The sequence below is a fragment of the Egretta garzetta genome, unplaced genomic scaffold (genome assembly GCF_000687185.1).
Source record: "Egretta garzetta isolate BGI_Z169 unplaced genomic scaffold, ASM68718v1 scaffold291, whole genome shotgun sequence".
NCBI classification, from domain to species: Eukaryota; Metazoa; Chordata; class Aves; order Pelecaniformes; family Ardeidae; genus Egretta; species Egretta garzetta.
The window spans coordinates 1,011,635-1,034,225 of NW_009258783.1; the positions used below are offsets into that span (position 1 = coordinate 1,011,635).

The 22,591-nt window shown below is 41.0% G+C and overlaps 1 protein-coding gene across 1 annotated transcript in view; it reads left to right on the top strand.

The window, feature by feature from the left end:
• Window positions 1-22,591, top strand: part of CELF2 (CUGBP Elav-like family member 2) — a 206,624-nt gene that overhangs the window by 48,880 nt on the left and 135,153 nt on the right. The window lies entirely within an intron of this gene.

The window sequence follows — 22,591 nt, forward strand, 5'->3', positions numbered from 1 at the left end:
ATTATTACCAACCCTAGAAATTCCAGCTTTTTCTTCCCATGATTGAATGGGTATCATAGGCTCCCTGATCACCGGGCACATTCCACTATACATGTATTGAGTAAGCAGTGGTCACAGAGTTGAAATGCGAAGTGCTGGAGGTTTGAAGCATTTGGGGGTATGGAGGGAACATTCTCTGTACCACCTTTTCTGGGTTGTAGAGTCAGGCTTCACTTACGCGTAATACCACCACTAGAGAATAAATAATATTACAGAGAAAAATTTGTATCAAGTCCTATTGAAAAAGATATCCATTTCCTCCAAGGAAATATAATTTAGAGTAGAATAGAATAGAATAAACTAGGATAGAATATTTCAGTTGGAAGGGACCTACAGTGATCATCTAGTCCAACTGCCTGACCACTTCAGGGCTGACCAAGTTAAAGCATGTTATTTAGGGCACTGTCCAAATGCCTCCTAAACACTGACAGGCTTGGGGCATCAACCTCCACTCTAGGAAGCCTGTTCCAGTGTTTGACCACCCTTTTGGTAAAGAAATGCTTCCTAATGTCCACTTTAAACCTCCTCTGGTGCAGCTTTGAACCATTCCCACGCGTCCTTTCACTGGTTACCAGGGAGAAGAAACCAGCACCTTCCTCTCCACTTCCCCACCTCAGGAAGCTGTAGAGAGCCATGAGGTCACCCCTCAGCCTCCTTTTCTCCAAACTAGAGAAACCCAAAGTCCTTAGCCACTCCACATAGGACATGCCTTACTGTCCGGTCACCAGCTTGGTTGCCCTCCTCTGGACTCATTCAAGGACCTTCACATCCTTCTTAAATTGTGGGGCCCAGAACCTCACACGGCACTCAAGGTGAGGCTACTTTATTTCCTAAAGTATTTCCTCCAATTCCAGCAAATTTTCTTCTGGGTGCTGATGTCTGGATCATAGAGTGATGTAAGTTTGGACCTCTGAGGTCATTTGCTCCAACCCCTAACTCTGAAGCAGATCCAATGAGGTCAGGTTGCTCAGAGGCTTGTCATACCCTTGCACACAAAAATTCTAACAGTGAAAAACCAGATTAATTATTTTAATTACCTCTTCTTAGTAATTCGTTGTCATACTTTGCTTCTTTGTTGTAGTTTGAGAGGATATTAATATGAATCTGAATGGGATTAAACATGTATAAGCCTTGTGTTGACTGGTGTTTTAGGAAATAGTTTTTTCTGCAGCTAGAAGGTGTTACTCCTGTGAAATGCTCCCAGTATTTTTTGAAAGCTTAGTCAAAAGCTTAGGGCTAAAATCAGGGAACGATATATGTTTTACTAAAATGTTATCAAGCGTTTATTTCAGTCATTTTTTAGAAGAACACAAAAACCTCAATGAGACAGCTTATTGGGAGTGAAATAACCAGTTCAGGCACATAATGTGCTTAAATTTACTGCTTATTTTGCTGTGGGACGGCAGGAATGTGGGACGGCAGGAATGTGGGATGGCAGGAATGTGGGACGAATGGAAAATCTTGAGTCCAAGATGGTTCAGATGGGCAGGTGATGGGCGAGATGGCAAGGCAGGAGTAAGATAAAAAAAAAAAGCTCTGTGTAGGGACCCAGGCACAGCTCCTGTCCCTTCCCTCTTCACTTCCCGAGAAAGCCAGTGCTGTGATAACACAACCTGAAACAGCGAAGGCATGGGGGGCTCGCACCCTGCCTCCCACCCCAGGACCTTTTTGCTTCTCTGGCCCATGGCAGGTAGAGGAGAATTCAGTATCCGTGTTTGTTTGTTTGTTTGTTTTTTCTCCTAGGAAATCTCAGCAGTCAGGGAAACAATCTTAGCACTTTTAACACTAATGAAAGTTGAAAGCAGTAAACAAAATCATGGACTAAATCATCCAGTGCTGACATGTCTTTTGGACAGCAAAGAGCCTTTCATTTGAAGACGTGAAATAACATTTCCGTCGTGTTTTTGCTAGTCTGATAATTAGAAGTGATTTAGGATGGCAGTGAAGGTGCCTCTAATGGGCACCTTGTGGGTGTTAATAAAAGGAAGAATACATTAAACGTAGTGATTTGTGATTGGGCTGATGGGGTTAATATTTTCTTAGAATATAGCTGGCCGTTTTTCTTCGAAGTAACAGTGTAATGTAATTATAAGTACCTTAGTAGATGGACTCAATTGCTCCTATCATGAAAATTAATTTCAGGATCATGCTGAGGCGTTCTTTCCTTTCTTCTTTATTTTCTACACTGTGCAGGAGGGAGCAGACACATACAAATGAAATTATGTTTGAACAGACCTATTCACGGAGGCCTGTCCAATTCCCATGAATGACTTAAATTGAAATCTATGGGAAAGGAGTGCATTTCTTGCTACATTCCCTCACATTTTCTGTACCTGTATGACTTCCAGTTTTCTCGCATGCTCTTTTAAAGTACTTGACAAAGCTAGACAGATATCTCCAATTTATAGGAGGGAAAAGTGAGATCTGCTGAGCTTTCCAAAAATGTTTCCCAGAAGTAACTAAGCTATGGTTACAGCTTTTCCAATAAGTTTTGCCAAGCTTTCTAATCAAGCTTCTTCAGTACACATAGACGTTCTTGCTATAGTTATTATTTGAGTATTTTAAAATATTATTATTATTATTATTATTATCATTATCATTATTATTATTATGCTTTTATGTTCTCCATTTTTTAATGCATGGCAAAATACAAAATCCTGGAAGTTATGGTCTTGGTATATACATTTCTAAATTTTTGTGATAAGTGAAAATCTAATATACAGAAATACTGCAGAGGTTTTCAAAGAATAAAATAGACAAAAATCTGACATGAACAATCTGTGGTTAGTGATATTTTGAGCTCTTACAGTAACTACAGCCTCGAAGAACTTAATGGAATTAAATCAAATAGGACTCTCAGAAATTGCTCTGAAAATATACACATATTTAGAGAGATATCAGCAACATCAAAGTGTTGGATTGCTGCTGGGTGGTTTGAAACCTTAATTACCAATACTCATTAGCAGATATACATCTGACCTATACTGACTTAAAACAGCTAAAAATAAGTCCTAAACCCATGAAGGAAGAGGAATGTATGCCAGAAAGAAGTAGTGAGTCTTGGTCTGAGAGCAGTTTATTGAGAGCAGACCCACCCAGGATTAGGGTTTGTAGGTGTGAAATTGGGTCCTGATTTGAGCTGATGATGTAAATCTGTATTTGGGCAGAACTTCAGTGGGAGATTTTGAACCAATTCTATAGACCTTGAGAACTCAGAGAACTGACTGTTGCATGTGTCTGTGCTTCCTCGCTTGTTAGTAGTAATATTTCCTGCTACTCTTAACACAGGCTATGAAGTGTTAATGAAAGAAAAAGAAAGGCTGGAAATTCCTTTCCAGAGAATCCTTTGCATGGTGAGGGAGGGAGAAACACAAATGTACTTGCAAGTCCAAGCAGAGCTATGCTGGAGTTCATCACTCCCTTTCTCTCGGTTTTCTGGAGAGGTACTTAATGGTGTTTGAATATGACTGTATAGTGCCATTAATGTAACGATTTTCATTCGTACAGTGCAACACCAGAAAGATAATCTCTGTGTTAAGTACTTTTCCTTTACAATCCCTGGAGAGTCAGAACTCTAAAAGCAAATATTGTATTTACCGTAGACTGTAAAAGGGAAGAAATGAGGCTAAAATGCAAAGCAATGAAGATAAAATAGAGTTCCTTTTGGATGTCTGCAGTGGTACTATGAATATATACATACACACTGTTATGCTTTTTATATTATGTCTAATTTGAAATAAACAACATGATTACAGATTAGATCAATCATGGCTTCAGTATTTCTGGCCAAAGGAAGAAAAGACTTGATGTGCTAGCTAACCACGTAATTGAAGCAGAGATTGTTTCACTGTTGGCGATTTGTTTAAGGATTTTAATTTACAGTAATGGGTATTCTTCGCTGCATTGTAACCTGGCTCCCCATGCCTGCCTTTGGAAAACAGTCACTGCCTGTATATACCCCTGCAATGATTATATGAGGCAGTAAACACCAAAATGGAGCAGTTGTATGCTGCTGCTTGACATCTCTTTTCCAGAATAGAACAGAGTGGGAAAATTGATGCCTAGCTGTCCTTACTTTGATTTGCACAGGAGCTCTGGTGGGAGCTCAGCCACTGTGGGGCAGTGGGGGAAATGGAAGTGGAGCGTCTTTCAGAATTCATGGAGTGAGCAGGTAACCAGTGCACTCCAGAGGACAGTTCTGTCTCAACTACTGGAAGGACTGAAGGAAAAAAATAACTTTTTTTCTTGTCTCTGACTCGTGTTTCTTAAGAAGTTAAGCAAAGGAGCAACAAGTGGTGGTAGCTGGAGAATATCACAGGTGCTTGAAAGCAATTTGACAAAAACAGTAAAGAGAAAAAGAGATCAAGAATGTACAGCACATTTATTTTTGTGGAATAGTTACTCAGCCTGGAAGAGAGCTGTTGGGAATCCAAACAATGTTCAAAAATGATAAAACATGATGCTAGGAGCCCTATGTTGAAATGCTTTGAAGTTGCTGTCACTTACTCTGCTTTTGGAATACTGTCCAGGACTGAAGCAATAATAAGGGCCAGCTGCCTTGCCTTCCTTATTTTTATATATTTGGTGTATTTTTGGTGGAATCATCAGTTTAATGAAGAGCAAATATGCTAAATGTAAATAAAAGCTGTGTTAAGGACAACTGAAAGGAGGAGTGGTAGTAAAAAACCCTGTGAATGCAAAGGAAAGTAGAGAAATAGGGGGTAGTGTAAAGAAGAAAATTTGGTCAAGCTTATAGAAAGTTATTTGAATGTCCAGTAAACCAGGTCTGGTTGCCTGCTCCGGATGGGCAAATGATGCCTTTTCCCTTGAGTTCCCTCTAGGGATCCATCCATGCTTTCAGTGCACATCTGAGGAGCTCGATGGACTCTCTTCGGGGTGCCCGGAAGCCTTGGCCATATGTCAGGATCCTCTTTCTTGTGAGCAGCTCAGTCGATACCGAGAGTAAAAGTCTGGTTTTCAGTGAGAGCTAATGGCATTGTTCCTTTAATCCAAAATAGGAAATTTTGTGTCTGAATTCAAGAGCTCTTACAATCAACGGGATTTTTATTCTTTTTTTCAGGAGGCTGTTACTTAGACTGCCACTGCTGGAAACCCGTGCTTAGTTTGCTCATTGGTAGTTCAACAGTAGTTGTATTTACGGTTCATTTTATTTGGATGCTGATGACTCTAATCTTTCCGTAGTGTCAGTGGTGCAGTTCAGCTCTGGTGTTTGGGTTCACCGTCCTGCTAACTGGAAAATCCCGTTGCAGATATGCTTTCTGTCATCTGTACAAGGGTTAGGAGAAAGTGTATTATGGATGTACTGTGGAAAAAGAGTGGGTGATATGGGGTAGAAATGCAGGTTGTGACCAAATCCTCAATCTTGTCCACTCTCTAACTGTAATTTAAGTGTGAATCTACAGACATGAAACATTTAATCATATGGTGTACCTCTAATTGCTAGAGGAACGGAGGTATTGGTTATAGAAAGCAATGCCAAGGTCTTGCACAGTACTACTGGGAAGTGTAGTAAATGACACGGAAAGCTGAAACGGTCAGGAAAATCCAGCTAGCTGCAGTGTTACGGACTCATGTTTGATTTTTCAATGAGGCACTTGGAATGACATATTTTATAAATGCCAAGGAGAAGGCTTTTCATAGAAAGGATCGCAGAACGACACAAGTCTTCTGTTTCACAGGACTTTGCACCAAATAGGCTACTCAGAGGGAAGTAGGGCAGTTGAATTAAATCTTCATTTTGTTTCTGTTGAGCCTCAGCAAGTGAACTTTAATGCTTTTTAATTACATTCCTTACCTGGCTGGTGAGAGGGGCTGTATTAAACCACAAATACCTTAACATCTGGGGCTCATTTGTTCCAAAATGAACACCATCTCCCTTAATTCCCTATTTGTCTCTCTCTGCTCTTACAATATTTGCCTTGTACTGATTCCCCTTGCTAATTGCAATCCATCCAGCGCTCTGTGTGAAAAAAAACATTTCGGTTGCATGATTTAATGCTTTTAAGTCAGCTTGGCTTTGCTGACTCATTGGTCAACCTTGAAAAATCATAACAGTGCAAACATTGCAATGCCATCAGAGGACTAGCAGGTTGCACAGGGGACTCTGTTACTGATTAGTGTCATTTTTTTTTCCAAGTTGAAAGAGCTATTGTGTTTAAGGCCATGAGATTTAGAATTAGGAGTAATTAAAAACCAAGGCTGCTGCCTTTATATTTTTTTAAATATGAAGGGCCCCAGGAGTCTCTGTAGTCATTAGAAAATCCTATTCTCGTGCTAAGCTTGTCCTTATAAGCGGTTCTGTTGTTGGCTTTCCTGAATGTAAAGCAGGATCTTGTTCAGGGTAGATGCTGAGGGGGAAGGGGGGGAAATATTATAAAGGCAGGGGAGAAGAAAAGTGTGTGTCTGTGTTTGGGGGGCAGATATTTAGTGGTTGCATGGTTGCTTTGTAACGTGTCCTTAGCAACTGGCTTTCTACTCTAATGGGAAAAATAGATGGTGGGAAAGCATTCAAGGAAAGTGGGTCACATTTGATCCATGACCTAAAAGGAAAAGTGGGGGGGAGGGAATAATCAGCTCAGATCATTAATGAGGTGAAAATTTATCCTTATAAGGCTCATTCGTCAAACTGGGCAAATTTGTTATTCCGGTGTCTTGGTTATGTGATAGAAAACGCAGCTCCCGCTCTTTCAAAACATTACAATTGCTCCACGGCTTTTTATTAAAAAAAAAAAAAAAAAAAAGTTGTTTGTTTTAAACACACTCAAGCAACACAATGATTAGACATGACAGTTTGGCTGTGGGGCCTTCCTTTCAGCTCGGGAAAATACAGAGCGTAGCTGAGCTGTCCTTTCCTGGTAAAAATGAGGTCATTTGTAAACCTTTGTGTACGTTTCTGCAGCACTCATGGAACAGAGCGAGCAAAACAGTTCGGAAGTCGCAATCCTACCTCCGCCGATATTCCCATTTTTAAGAAATGCAGACCCATTGACCATGTAAAATGAGAAATCACGAGCTGTGATTTAGACTAAATGACTCCTCGAGGATGTATAGTTTTGATTTAACTGTCAGGGGCGCGAACGCTGCAGTCGTAAATGCAATGCCGTTGCTGACTCTGAGCTTCTTACAGCTCCGTATGGCTAAGGGAAAGCTTCTTGTAATCTGTTTCCTTTTCCATGCGAGCTGTGTATGTGTTCTGAAATAAGCAAAAGTACGCTGTCAGGCTTGATTTTTCTCTTTGTTACATACACAAATGTATACATTTTATTTGTTAATCCCTGTTGTTCATAAAAATGCCCTAGGCAATTAGAATGAATTGAATAATAATTTAGTTTATGTAAAAGCTAATACTAATTTTCATATCCCAACTATTTTTCTTCTACCAATCAAATGTTATATAGCTGGTAATATTTCAAGGTAGTTTTAATTAGCATCTCAGCCTAATGCAACTCTGTCCCAGAATGCATCATCAGATTAAATAAGAAAGGATAGCAGAGGATGTACTGGATAAGTGACTGGAAAATATGGAGTAATGTGAGATGTGAGCTGGCGCATGAGATTTGCATTGCCTTCCACCTTGAAACTTCAGGGAATATGTTCCCATTCTGTCCAGGAAACTCTTGAGTTTAACCCCCAGATTCTCTGACCCTGCTCAGGAAAGTATTAACTATTTCAGTCAACTCCATTGACATTCAGTCCAATCATGAAAGGTGGACGCACAGAAAAGTAAAGAAGCGTTCAAGACCTTGGGCTGCTTCATGAAGATACTTGGTAGAAAACAGTAGATTAGAAGTGTCTGACTTTGTAGGATAAGTGAACTTAGACCTGCCGTGTCCTCTTCTCCCCTTTTTTTCTTAACCACCTATTAAAATACTCTGGGAGATCGCCGTGTTTCCTAACATATGAAAATAGTAGGAAAACATCTGGACTTACTAATAAAATTAGGTCTGCTACTTAAAAAGCAGCCAGCATTGTTTGGGGCCTCAGAGATGCTCCTGCGATGCAAATAATAATAGTGGCTTTGGAAAGCCACTTTACTTCTTCTGTATTGCATAATTTTCAAATACTGCTTTTAAAAGACAAATTACATGAAGTTAAAAGAAAAAAGTGTGTCATGAAAGGGTTTTTCTTTTTTGTCTTTAATAACATAAAAGTCCAACATTTATATAGTGCTTTCCTCCGAGTGTTTCAGAGTGCTTCATTGGGATGGGAACACAATGTACCGATTCAAAGGTGAGGGAGATAAGCACAGCAAAGGGAAGAGACTTACGGTAGAGAAATGACTTGCTTTGTTGGTAACACTTCCCAGGTTTGTTCTTCTATTGGATTTCATCTTCTCTGAAGGACAGTTATAGCAAGAAAACTGATGTGCCTTAAAATAATCTGTAAGTAATACCCCTCTCAATGAATTTGAAATTGCTCTAGTGGAGCTCCTCGTTTGGTGCTCGTACCTGACCTACTGCCCAGCTGGTCGCTGTCGTGATTGCATGGGCACGAGGTACAGGCACCCTTCCCCACGTTAAACCAAAATGAGCATGAATCCACAGTTCTCCAGTGGTGGCAGTCAGAACGGAAATTCAGGCTTCACGTTTTATCTCCATATCTCTTACAGTGAATAGCCCAGCAGGTTCAGCCTTCAAATCATTAAAATAAATGTTCCCATATTTGATGCTTGGATTCTCCTCTGTTTTTTCTAGCAAGCAATTAAGACCTGTGAGCTTCAAGTCTGTTCTCCCATCGGCAGCATCCAGGTTCCTCCACTGGCCCTGGGGCAGGTTTCTTCCCTTTTTCAATCTGCTGAGCGAAGGTGCCGATGACCTTACAGAGAGGGGTTATATGGAAAAACAGAGCTAGAGATCTTAGGGAACCACATGGCGTTACTAATCCTCCAGCTTTCCAAAGACTTGTCATCACAAATAAGAGTTTTCCACTTTCAGGGGGAGGAGGGAAAGAAAAAAAAAGAAGGAAAGAAATTAACCCTGTGGTGTGATGACAGAGATTTCTATAAATCACACTGCATTTCACACTGCTGCTGACAGCCAGCCAAACCTGAGCTGGCCAAGTTTCCTCAGGTCGAGTATGTTACAGGGAGCTTAAAAATACATTCACAAGTCTTTAACTACTTTTTCTGTTGCACGAGGCTATAGAAGTTAAGAGACTTTGTACGTCATGGGATGGCCAATGGGGTGTGGATGGTACTCCCATTTTTTCCCCATCTCTTACTTTATCATTTCTTCTGGAAAAGTGCCAGCAAGTCCCCCAAGACCTGGGTTCATTTTCACTTGTGAATAAAACTTCCCCAAAAAATAACTAGGATAAGCTTTTGTCCAAACCATACAATTAGGAAGTTATCTCGTCCTTTTAAATTTCTCCTGCTGCAAGTATTTACTATGACCTTAAAACCATGGTGTTCAGCACCTTTTCAAGATGTATTTTCCTGTAAATTTGGTAAAGATTTGGCAGCACTCTTGCTGTTTTCCCAATGCTGCATTTGTGCAGAGTGCCCTGGAAGCTCCTGACTAGAAGACGGAGGTCTATCTTTGAAGTCAGAAGTGTCCCCATAAATGACTGCCATATGACTTGGAAAGTGTGTATGTTAGGGAGTGGTTTTGTCAGGATTTTTCACAGTATGTTTATTAGGAAAATTTAAACCATTTTTTTCTGAGGGTTTTTTGTTTCTGTGAATGATGCCTTTAAAGGGAGAGTTGCTCCTTTCCTAATTATATGTAGTTGTTTGTTTTCTTGTGAGCCTCAAAAGAACAGCGTAACCAGCAGAGCAAAATAACTTATTTGCGATATTAGGGTAAAAATAAGAAACTAAATAAAATCTTGTGCTATAATGAGAGTTTACCTTAAAGGCTCAGATTTGTTGTTGACTACTTGTATGCTGCTGCTACTCAGCCTTTTATATAACTGCCCTCTCTTGAGACGTAAAAGTATAACTGTTGGTAACCCAAAACACAAAGGAAAATGAATCCTTCTTCGAAGAGCTTGGAAGACACATTGCAATGGGATTTCAAGGTTTCAACAAGTGAGGAAGGAGACAGTGTGGCCCATTTCGCCATGTGGACAGGGCAATGCTTTCCATCGAGCACACGTAGTGGTTTTTTCATTAAAACTTGCTTAGCATTCTGGCTATACAGCCCGTTTCTCTTCTGTAATCTACGTATCGAGGCTGCATGTGGTGATAGTGGTACATCTGGTGGGACCTGCTTCTGCCTCCATCTGATGCTAGTGTGTCATACTTGCCCAGCTCAAGTTGAAGCCAGGCTCCAGCTTAACCCGTCCTCCATAAAGCTGGTAGGAGTGCTTGTGCTGTAACATCGAATCAACTACCACTAATATTAGGGTTTGGGGGGTTTTCCTGCTCCCCCCAAAAGCACTAGGGCAAGTTATAAGTACGTTGAAAGACGCTGGGGAAAATCACTTTCTAACTATTGACATTTTAGTAGCAATCTAATGAGGTACTTTCATTTTTCTAGTATGTTCGATTGAGGAGTGGTTAGATTCCGAAAATGGAAACCTCTGGATTTTTTTTTTACACTCCCCTGTAATATAACTTGAAAAAAACCCCTCGGTTGATTTTGTTGTTGTCCAGAATCTGATCAGAGCTGAGGTCATCTCTATGGAAAGGCTGGACACTTTTCCAACTCCCTTTTCTGCCCCCAAAACCTGTCTGGACAAAGATGACTCCTCTCTCAGGAACTGGGGAGTATTTCCCAGACAACATTCATGTTTTCCTTTATTAAACAGGCAGAATTTAAAAGTAGGAGGAACAGAGGTGTTCTGCCAAGAGGAGGAGAACAAGAGCAAAGCCACTCTGCCTCTGACCCCACACCACTGCTGTATTTTCCAGTTAAATGACAAAGCCAGTTTGTCTTCTCCCCTGCGTGCAGGTACTCAGTTGAGCTACAGTTTCCTAAGTTTATTCATCCCAGTAATGTTTGAGAGCTTTCCCACAATTCCCATAGTTTTGCCTTCCTTTACCCCCAAGCCTTGGGGGGGCTAAAGGTTTGCTGCTTTCTTTGCTTGTTTGTTTAAGATTTTGCCCTCCTCTGCCACTAAACCAAGCCTGATCCTGATTTTCAGTTTCATTATTTTATCTGTCGCCTCTGTAATGCTTGGTTAATACCCGAACCTTGTTTTCCAAGACACTGTGTGAGAGGATTGACTCTACCCGAAAGAGTTACAAAGGCAGGCAAGGGACTGAAATTCCCAAGGCCAAATAGTGGGGTGAGAAGAGATAAGGAACAACCTCTAGCACCTCTTGGTTCTCCAGCCAGAGGCAATGCCGCCTAATGAATAGATACTAAATATCTTAGCACATTTGAGAGTTGGGCTTGTTCAGTCTGAAGAAGAGAAGACTGAGAGGGGACCTCATCAACAAATACAAATATCTCAAGGGTGGATGTCACAAGGATGGAACCAGACTCTGCAGTGGTGCCCAGCGACAGGGCAAGGGGCAATGGGCACAAACAGACGGATAGGAGGTTTCAGTTGAATATGAGGAAAAAATTCTTTACTTCGAGGGTGACAGAGCCCTGGAACAGGCTGCCCAGGGGGGCTGTGGAGTCTCTTTCTCTGGAGATATTCAAAGCCAGCCTGGACAAAGTCCTGTGCAACCTGCTCTGGGTGAGCCTGCTTTAGCAGGGGGGTTGGACTGGATGATCTCCTGAGGTCCCTTCCAACCCTTGCGTTTCTGTGATTCTGTGATTTTATCCACCTGCAAAAATTGCCCTGTAGTCCTCTGAAGTAGGATTGCCCCATTCCTGCCCTACTCCTTCTGGCTTCTGATAGATTGCAAAAATGAAACCTCAAGAGCTGGAATAGCCAAACTCCTTCCCCTGGCCACTGGTGAAAGTCCACCCTGCCCAAACAGAATGCTCAATTCATTGAAATAAAGCATGATGGTCTGCATTTTCCTCTGTGCTGCAGAAATGAGCTTCGTCACCTCTTTGACCTCCAGTTCACCAAAACCTTTCCATGTGTGGAAAGTAAAAAGTTGGCTACAGTCCTTCACAGATGACTGGCAGCTTCTCCATGCTTTCTACATGGTTGGTAAGCGCAGAAGCAGGTCAAGACCCCACCATGCTGTAGTCTGAAGTGCTCACGGTTGTCGCTGCAGCAATATCATGTTAAACCCATCATGTACCAAGGTGTGGTGGACCGGCCAACCTAATCTGAGCACGTACAATACCTGAGAGCTCTCGTAGCGTGTGCCGTGTTTGTGTATGCGTTATTAGTGTTTCCACTGAGGTCTGCATCTTTCTAACAGCTCACTGCAGCTGTATTTGCGCTTTATGAAATAGCGTGCTTTAAAGTGCCTTGTGAAGCAGATCCTTCCAGCCTCACGCTGTAAGGAAACAAGAGCCACACCATGCAGAAGTGTGTCTGCGCGTGTCAGCAAAGTGCTTTTTCGGCGTGATGGCTGAGTGCAAAAATTTCAAGAGGAATCAGGCAATTAAATTTCGAACCCACATCTCTTCTGTCTGTTAGGAATTCAATGTTTCACATAAATGCAACATTACATTGTGTGCCTCATATCTTCTATATACACAATTTCATTTTAATTTTTTAATATTGTCTTTCCCTGTTGTTGGCATTTTTTTTTCTTTCTTTTTCTGGACAGGTTATACATATGCTAATAGAAATATGCCTATTATTTGAAGCATAGTTCTGCTTGTCAATGAAGCTTCATTAACACCGTTATCACTGCCTGACATTTATCTTATAATTTTCCAGAGTTGACTGTTAGATCTCCATGGAAACCCAAATTGCAATTGAAACAAGTGAGATAATAAAGGCATCCATAGAGGATTGACAGTATGCAAGCCCACAGTGTTTGCAGGCTACATTTGTTTATAGTTCCTTAGATAAATCCATTGCAGTGGAGATTTTTATTACCTGTCTCCTATCTTTCTATGACTGCTGCTTATTGCAAGGTTTAGAACAACACTTTTTTTATTTTGCTTTTTAATTAGAGCAATAAATTTTATTGGATTCAGCAAGGGAGGCATTGAAGATGTAAATTCTAGTGTGATTTCTCTGGGATAAAATACGAGGTTATTTATATGTGATTTTGGCACTATATAGACTCATGCATTCTTAGGTTGGTTTGGTTTTTTTTTTTTTGAAGCAGCCAAAACTTACGATCGCGGACTCTTTTGATTTGCTGACTCTTTCAGTATGCAAGAAGGATCTTTTTTTTTCTATACCTAAGGACTCGAGCTCTCTAAGTTCGTGACTCTAAATCAATTTAGATGGTGCCTCAAAGCATAAAGTCATGAAACTGGAGTGGGTCCAGAGTGAATTAATCTGAAATTAATTTGATTTTGAAAGGCTCCATCTGGCTGTGTTTGGAAAAGGCATTTAGACAGATATATAAACAAATGATCATCTGTATTCTATATGCCAGATGTGGTGTCAAAAAAATGAAGAAATGGTTTAAAAAAAAAAAATCAGCTGAGGGGGATTTTGCTATAACGATGCTCAACTTGTTAAAATTACAATTGCATCACACTTTGGACAGTAATCTTTTCTTATATTCAGATTTGTAAAAGGGTGAGCTTGATAGGATATTTTGTTTTAAGTAAGGGAATTGAATGTCACAGTTGCTTTAATTGTCTATTTGAGATCTCACATAAATAAGCGCAGCTAACCGGAATTGGCTGTGCCCTTAATGCGAGCGGCGCTGTGATCTTCCATTCCCTTTTTAAGGAAGCTGTTTAGGTAAAGCAGCCATGTCAGGAATGAGCCGTTGGCCTCCCTTGCTTTGGACATAGGCTTTTGGGCCCTATGAAGGTAGCTCCCTGAGCTTTGTGGAGCTCAGCTGGAGTGGGTCCGAGCCTGTGTGTACACACGTGGGTGCCAGTCTTGAAATATGTTGGACTGTAAATTACGTCTTGCGATAATCAGCTGACTTCAGCACAGAGAAATGGCTGTTTCAAAACAAATGTTTGGACGACACCTTTCCCATGCCCTCCACCCCCCAAACCCCAATTCCAGGACACAGTTTGCAATAAGCTGGATAAGTCCTTGCAAACCTCATAAGAACTTGCAGATAACTGCCAGCCTGGACATAAAACTTGCCGAAATACTCACGTCATTAATTATCGAGTAAAAAAAAATTTTTTTGAAGCCTTCATTACTGCCTTTGAAGTTTTTTTGGAGGCAAAGAAAGAAGGGAATTGAGTAACAACTTTACAAATTTGGAGCAGTAAGTGTCTGGAATGTGGAGAGAGAGACTGAGGTTGCTGACAAGAAAACAGATGGTCCTACGTGTCCTGAATTTTAAAAGGCTGGTACTATTCTAATTCGGTTGTTGACATGTCACAAATATATAAGCATTTGGGTGTAATCAAATCCTTTTTTTTTTTTTCTTTTTTTTTTTTAAGTAATACCGATAAATGTTTCCTGCCACACAGAAAGAAGTACGCTTCATTGCAAATACGTGTAATCAGTAAAGCAAGGCATTAATAACCCACACCATTAATACTGAGCAGTCAGCTACTTCAAACTCAGCTTCATGTGAAAAATGGTATCGGTGATCCAGAACTACAATATAATTCTGCAAGCACGTGTGTGCTCTCTCAACATTACTGTCCAGCTTATGGTGATGCAGAGAGGACCCCTTTGCAATTTGAGTCCCTTTTAGACATAGCACAGATGCAAAAGGAGAGCCTCTTCCCCAAAAAGATTGCAAAGGAAAAAGTTGGTGAGGAGCACAACAAGAGTGGAACAGTAAGTTGCAGTTGTTGCTCGTGAGCATCAGAGTTGTGGTGATCTGCCAGGGCTCTCTTCCTGCTAAAACGGAGATTAGTTTAGAGACAAAGACATCATACATTAGAAGCCTTTGTTAATACTAGGCTCTCCAGGTCAAAACCAGATGTGCAGATGCCCATCTGGGAGTTGGCCAACAGAAAACAGATACTTAAAATTCATGACTTCGGTATTTATAGGACATGTCTTAACTAACCAAACTAACTTTTCTCCTGCTGCGTAGAGTTAGAAATGCACCTACCTTGCACCTGATGAAGACAGACCCAATCGTGTTTGAGGGTTTAGTGTACAGAACAAATTCTGCCCAGAAAGCAAAAATTACTTATTGGGCAGTTGTCTAAAAGGTGAGCTTTATGTTGCAGAACATTATTGCTTGTCGGACCTCATCTAGCTTTGAACTAATTAGTTCCCGAAGCCTACAGGAGAGCCTGGACGAACAAGGCTGGGGGTTAATACATAGGTTCTTAGTTTAGATCTTCAAGTACTTGTTTTAGTCATTCTTATCATGTGTCCCTAGAAATTTATGATCCTCATCCATACTTGAACAAGAGGGGAAACGAACTCAAGACAGTAAGGGTTGGGGTGGGGTGGGTTTGGCTTTCTTCAGCCGTTAAAGGGCAGGTGTCTGTCACTGGCTGTTGAGCTTCTACTAGTTTCAGTTTAGTAAAATCTGTAGGCCAGTGTAGGCAAATCCTTAAAGATACCGAAAATAAACCATTATATGTTTTATCAGCATAAATGAAAAGATGCTACCCAGTTCACACCTGTACAGATGGTGTGTTTAATTGTTTGCTTGCACTACTGGATGAACTAGCGATGATATTTAATTGGTTTCTAAAATAGAAGCCTTTAAAAAACCCAAGCCTCTTCCTCTCACGGTTTGCCTTCACTTCTGCACTCATTCATTCTCTTGGTTACATATATTTTAACTTGTACGAGTTACTCCACTCATGTCTGTGTACAGCACAGACACTTCATCAAGCACTACTGTGTGTTCTAAAAAATAATCTGCTTGATAAAAAATAGGTCCATACACCAGCAGTAAGAGTTCAGACAGTCTGAGACACATTGGGCTTTTTTTTTTAAGGAGATATATTTGAATGTAAGGTTTTTCTGAAGGTGTGTTGTAGCAGATGTACAAAGCTTTTCCGAAGTTACTGTTGCTTGACCCTACAGTTGTAGGAAGCATTACCAAAAGCAGGATGTTAAAATAACATAATTTGGTAGTTTTAAACATATGTACAAGGGGTATCCAGGGTTTAGGTTGAAACTGCAGCCTTAAATGAAACGGGTTTGGAATGGAGGTGGTGCAGCAACACGGAGGCTGAGCACCTGAAGAGCCACCAGCCTCGAGAGGTGAATGCTTAGCAAGGAGCACAGGGCAGGTTGCAGCCAGGTAGGGCCAGACTTGTTTGCTTTGGTGTGCAGAACTCTGATGGTTAATTTTAGGAAGTCAAGAAGCCTTAGCACAAAGCAGTGTATGTGCTCTAATGGGCACCACAAGCTGAAAAGATTAATTGCATTTTAACGTACCTCTTATTAAGATTTTCTTTTGTGTCCTTGATTTCTTCCTGTGATACTAATGAGGACTCTGCATCTATACCTCCAAAAAATAATGTGTTTTATCTCAGGTGTGCTCAGCTCTCTTCTGATGTTTCTTAAGTATGTATTTTGTTCAGTACTTTTCCCAATTCATATTGCCCTTAGTAGCATGCAGTCTGACCTACCTGCTTGAAAGACAACTTGTCTCTGCTGCTCCTTCTCCCAGCCCAAAGTTATTCCCCATCAAAACATTCTTCAGGGTGTAAAAAGTTATTTTTTTTTTTTTCCCCTAGATTTTCAAATCTTTTTTCCTCTGTGACAGGATGCTACCTGCTTACCTTACCTTACCTAAAATTTGGATTTAAGGCATTTAATGTACTGAACTTGGAATTAAGCAGAAAACAAGTTTCCCCTACAGTAACAATGGTTTGCCACAGTTTGTACGGTCTAAGATGTGGAGAGAGTTAGCAAAGCTGAGCTACAGCTAATCACTGGTTTCACCAGAAAAATGACTGTGATTTTTAAATTATCAGGGCAGTAAAAAGGACTCCATTGTCTTAAGAAACATTATGCTTTTGCAGATAAATTCTGCCAATGTGGACGCAACACAAGAAAAAAAAAATCTTTGCATTTGCCATTCAGTGCTTCCACTAGCACTTGAGTAATGTTAGCTACTGAGAAGAATAAAATCTGAGCATTGGATGTCAGGTACTAAAAGCCATCAGAATTGTTCCTGTAGTTAATGTGCGTGCGTGAGTGCAAGTGCGGTTGCTCTCTGCTGGATGGATGAAGAATTGCTCAGCTCTTTGTTAAAGGCTTTCTGGGTCTGTAAGATGGAGTAAGGGCGAATGTTTTGCGAGTTCAGAGTTTCGATATCCCTCCTGCAATTGCAGTTGGCCTTCAAGTGTAGCAGAATGGCAGCTTTGCAAGTCTTAGAGCTACTCAGTTGTCAGCCCTGCCGACGGGTGCAGGGAAGCCTCGGGAAAATTATTTTGTAGACATTACTGCATGCACAAGACCAAACGTCCTGCCGTATGCCGCTTCGTTCATCGGGCATGATGTCAGGTTCATTTAGCAACTGCTGTTATGAATACGTGTTACTTAAGAATAATTATTAGTATTATTAGCATTTAATAGTTCTGCCAAAAACTGTACAAGACACTACAGCAGGAGCAGTTAATGATTTTTGAAACATCATCTTTCCTTTGAGCTGCTTTTGAGCAGCTGTGCTGTGAAAATGCCGATGGGCCAGAAAGCTTCTGGAGATGACTTTTTTTTTTTTCCCCCAAAACACAGAGACCTGGTCATTTACAGCTGAAAAATACAGAACGGCTTCTTTCTTTGTTTGTCAGAGGTTCTGGCCCTTATTTTGCTGGCCAAAATCCAATTTAGGTAATTACATTCTGTGTCTATAAATCGCAACCCCCTGCAGTTTTCAAATGGGTATGGTATTGTCCTACCCTTACTGGCTGAAATTGTTGTGCGATAATGCTCCATGTCATTAAACAGCTGCCGTCTGTCACCTTACGATGAAGTCATTCCTCGCTAAACAATGAGTTTATAAAGCCCTTTTGGGTCCTCCCAGATAAAAATTTGCTCGTAAACCAGCAATTACCATCTTTTGAGTACGGTAAGGTGATGCTTGCTTGTCTCTCTTGATGGCAGTTGGAGTCCTTCAAATGGGTGTTGTCCCTTTTGTCAGCTTGTGTGATATCCTGGCAGGGACTGCGCAGCTCGGATGTGAGTATTTATTACTGTAAAACCCTGACGCCTGTAAATGCCTCTGCACTGGGGTGGATTTAGTAGTCTTTACACTTGGAACCCATTCGTTATCATGTTCTTGTTGTTATGTTGGCTCGTAGAGGGATTTCGATGTTCTCCTACAGATGTCTTATACCACAGAATAGGAAAAAGGCAAATCGCCAGCAAAACGATAAAAACACTAAAATAGGGTGAGGGTTGAGACATGGATTAATCAAAATGGAACAGTCAGAAGGGTTCTGGGCAGGGTCAAAACCAGATTTGAAAAACGGGTCTCATGTAAACCCATTTGGTCCCCGTTAACAGCTGTTTTTCAGCACCTGGCTTGACACCTAGTTCATTAATGGAAATGATCGTGGATTAACGCCAAGGCTCTTAACAGTGATGAATTTAAGAGAGTCCCTTTTGATGCAGACTTTGTTTCTGAAGTATGCCTCTCTCTCCTTAGCGGTCAGTTCACTTTTAGCAGTCTTGCTGTAATTACAGATATGAATGGGAGAGACAGAGAAGGCGTCTACTAGTTTTTTTCCGGTGCTCCTGCTTAAGTAGCAGTGATATTAAAACAATCTCTAGCTCCTCAAAGAGTGGCCCTGTCAACTTGCTGAAATGATGGAATGGTAGTTAGGTTATTAGAAGGAAAATTGGCACAAATTGAGAGAGAGGATGCTCTGGCAGCAACCACAAGCAGCCAGCGACTCAGTGACTTAATCTCTGCCCTCGGGCTGCTCTCTATGATATAGATGACACCTTGTCAGTGAAGATGATGTGCTGGGTCACCCCTGAGTCCAATGGGCTAAATTGGCCATGGAGGGAAGGATTGCTGTGATGTAGAGACAGCAAGCCACATAATCTAATTTTTTTCTTTTTTTTTTAATGTATGTCATCATTTGGGTACTGACAGTAATTGTCAAGGGATCCCGTTCTCATTAGTGTTCCCTAGACACTGCTATCTCTGTATGCTCATGCTCTCAAGAAACAGTCCTAAACTTTCACAAGGATTGCTTTGGAAAGTTTCATGCGTGGTTTCTTTTTGCCTTGTTATTTCTTGGGTACAGCAGGAGGGGAAGATGGGGGAAGGAAGGAGCCGCTTCCTCTGCGAGCCATCGTGTTGGCAAAGAGAAGCAACAAAAAACCCTGCAGCTGTTGGCAACTACGAGGTCTTAGTGCAGAGCAGTGATGTCCATTGGGTGAAGATGAAAGTTGGGAGAGGATAAGGGAATTCATCTTTAGTAGAGATTATTTGCAAGGGATCAAGGATATTTGGCTGGATTTTGTATTGACCCAACAAGCTCAGTGACAACTGAACCATCAGGCAGGTGTGCTGTATGGTTGCATTCCTCAGTGGAACCTCTAAGTACACTGCAGGGATCCATAGAATCTATAAAGCTAAAAAAAAAAAGAGTTATCTCTCTGTTGTTTCATTCGCTTGTTCAGGTTGTCTGCATTGGCTGTAGGCCTATGGCTCCTGCTGGAGCTGGGTGAGGATGCTACTGCGAGTGCCATTGCTGCAACAGTGCTCATGTGCTCGGCAAAACCCTGACAGTGACAGTGGGGATCCCCTCCTCCAAGGTGCTCGAGAGCCTTAGTTTGCACTGAAGTCAATGGAAATGCAGTTTAGAAAGGAGCCCAGCTGTGCTTGCAGAAACGAGTGCCCTCTCTGAGGACTGAACTTGCCTATCAACCCCCCAACATGTTGGCAGCTTAGTGAAACCCCTGCCTTGTGGTAGAAAAGGATTATAAAGAAAAGTCTAAGTTATGCTTGGTTTTTTCCTAAATCTGCAGGAGGTAGTGGATTGGCAGAGCTGTCAGTGGATGGTGGAATTTAGTCCGGAGAAGTTTTAGCGACTTGCCCAAGTTAATTCAGGCAGTGAATGACAAAACCTGTCCCCCAGAGCTCTGCATCACAGCGTATGGTGGCCCATGCCTGGAGTCAGAGCCTTTAGCCATCTTTATCCAATGAAGCATTTAAGGAATATGATCAATGTAATTCGACTTCAGTTCCACCAATGCAAAGAAAGGGCTTATGCATTTTGTGGAATTAGAAGAGATCTTGGCCCGTGACTAAACTTTTAGCTCAAAGCACGAACTTGGTGCTAATGGGGTCATTAACCTGAGAAAACAGTTAAAGTGTTTGCTTTGGTGGTTTCCTAAAAGTTGGCTTCTTAGCAATGGAAATTGTGGTAAAGGTGGTTTGGGTAAAGGAAAAAGCAAAGGAAAAAACTTGTTACTCCTTATTAAATATGACCTTTGCTGTAATTCTGGGCTAAAGTAGCAATTGTGTATGGATTTCTTAAAGAAGGGATCCAACAGAGAGAATAGATGAAGAACATAATTTAAAAATGAATGCAATTCATTTTTTTTTTAGTGTAAACAACATAGAGAATAAATGAAGCAAAAAGCAAGGCCAATTTCTGAAAGAAAATAGTTGTCTGAGTCCAGGGCAAAGCCGAAGGCTGCACACCTACGCTTCTAACTTGTCCTGTCTTTGCAAGTCCAAAATAGTGTGTGAGCATTTTGCTTAATTATTTTAAGCTATGGGTCAGGGATTTTTTCATCTCCTACTAGGGAGGCTGTTTAACAGACTGGGTTTTACGTAAAGGAAGAGGATTTAGAAAGAAATAACAGAGTCATTTTCTAGAGGTATAAATGTCATGTAGGTGCCTACTGCTCCATGAAAGTCTTGAAAGTTGTTCCTGCAGAGTATCACAAAGTGTTTTTTCAGTATCATGCAATGGTTTTTCTGTTTCTTGGAGATTTTGGGGGGGGTGGTTCTTTGATTGGTTGCTTTGGTTTGGCTTAAGTGTCATGTATGTATGGAAAATACAGTTTCTAAGGCCTGGAAAAATTGTCATTTCTCCAGGTGTGCTTGTGACCTGTAGAACATCTTCAAAAAAAAAAAAGAAGATATGTAAGACAAGAGAGGGGATTTGTGCATGAAATGTGATATAAAAGGTTGGACCAAATCTTTCAGTCTCTTACTCGGGCAAGACTGCCGCTAGAATCAATAGGAATTTTGTCTAATAAATGAGTATGATAAATCCCAGTGTCTGCTGATCTGTGTTGAAGACACAGTGGTGATCAAACTTCTTGCTGTTTCTTTAAAATGTGCCTGTAATGTAACCTTCTCCTTCCGGCAGTGAGCAAGGAAGGTGCCAAAGTTACTATGGGCATATTAATGTGTTCAGGTGAATTAGGCTTTCAAGGAGATGAAACACATGAAACTAAATCATTTGTCTTTGCACAGGTTGAAGGTGTGAGACAGGGGAATGACACAGGGTTGGTTTTTTCTTGCCTTTCTTAGGTTATTTTTGTTTCACGTGTAAAATATGATTTTGGGTCTGGTTGTGCAGAATTTTGAGCTCTTCCTAGTCCTTGTGTGGGTGTTCTGTCCTGAACAACCATCAAACGGAGAAATTGTAATTAAAGCCAAGTTTTTTGAAAGTGGCAGGTGGCTCTGAAATGCCTGAATTCTGCGATGATCAACTTGCAACATTGCTGAACACAGGCCATTTCCCCCCTTTCCCCGGTGGAAAGATGGGGGCAATGCTCTAAAAGTCACGTCTCATTAGTGTGCTTTCTTGCAACTGAAGCATCCAAAAATTAGCATCACTTGTGGAATCTCTAGCCAAGTAATTAGTTGAAATTATTGTCCTTAGGTATCAATAATAGCATGAGGGGGTTTTTGTATTTTTACTTTTGTTCAGTATTTAAAATTATTTGTTTTCCATATAAGAGTACAACTCTTGCTAAACCAGAATCATAGAATCATAGAATCACTTTGGTTGGAAAAGACCTTTGAGATCATCGAGTCCAACCTTTAACCTAACCCTGCCATCCCACCACTAAACCATGTCCCTAAGCACCTCATCTAGCCTTCTTTTAAATACCTCCAGGGATGGGGACTCGACCACCTCCCTGGGCAGCCCATTCCAGAGCCTGACAACCCTTTCTGTGAAGAAAATAACATGTCATTTGTCTCACAGAGCAGGTTATTTTTTGTTACTACGTCCTTTTCCCCTGCAAAAGTGTGTGGTTGTTTTGAACTTAGATGTACATCTGGAGATCAGATAGGGTAACAATTTATAGGGTGTGAACAATTCCAAAAATTTAATGTCGTTTTGCAGGGAGAAAAAACTTTTTGAAGCAGCATTTTAATTTTCACAACAAAGTAGGCAATTTTGCCACTGCCTTCTCTTTTTGAATTATGCTTTTTTTTTATGCCTGGGTGCAATAAACAATGTGCTTTAAACTGCAGCTCTCCAGACTGCTTTTCCTTTTTAAAGAGCGTAGGCAACTAATCGGCAGTAACCAGCCGCATAGCTGGAGTGTTTTCCATTCTAGGCAATATCATACTAATTTGATGCACACATGGATGCTTCACACAATCTGCAAATTCATCGCTGGCATCTTGCATTAGTCATCTGACAGATTGCCAAGTGTTTCATATTCCTTT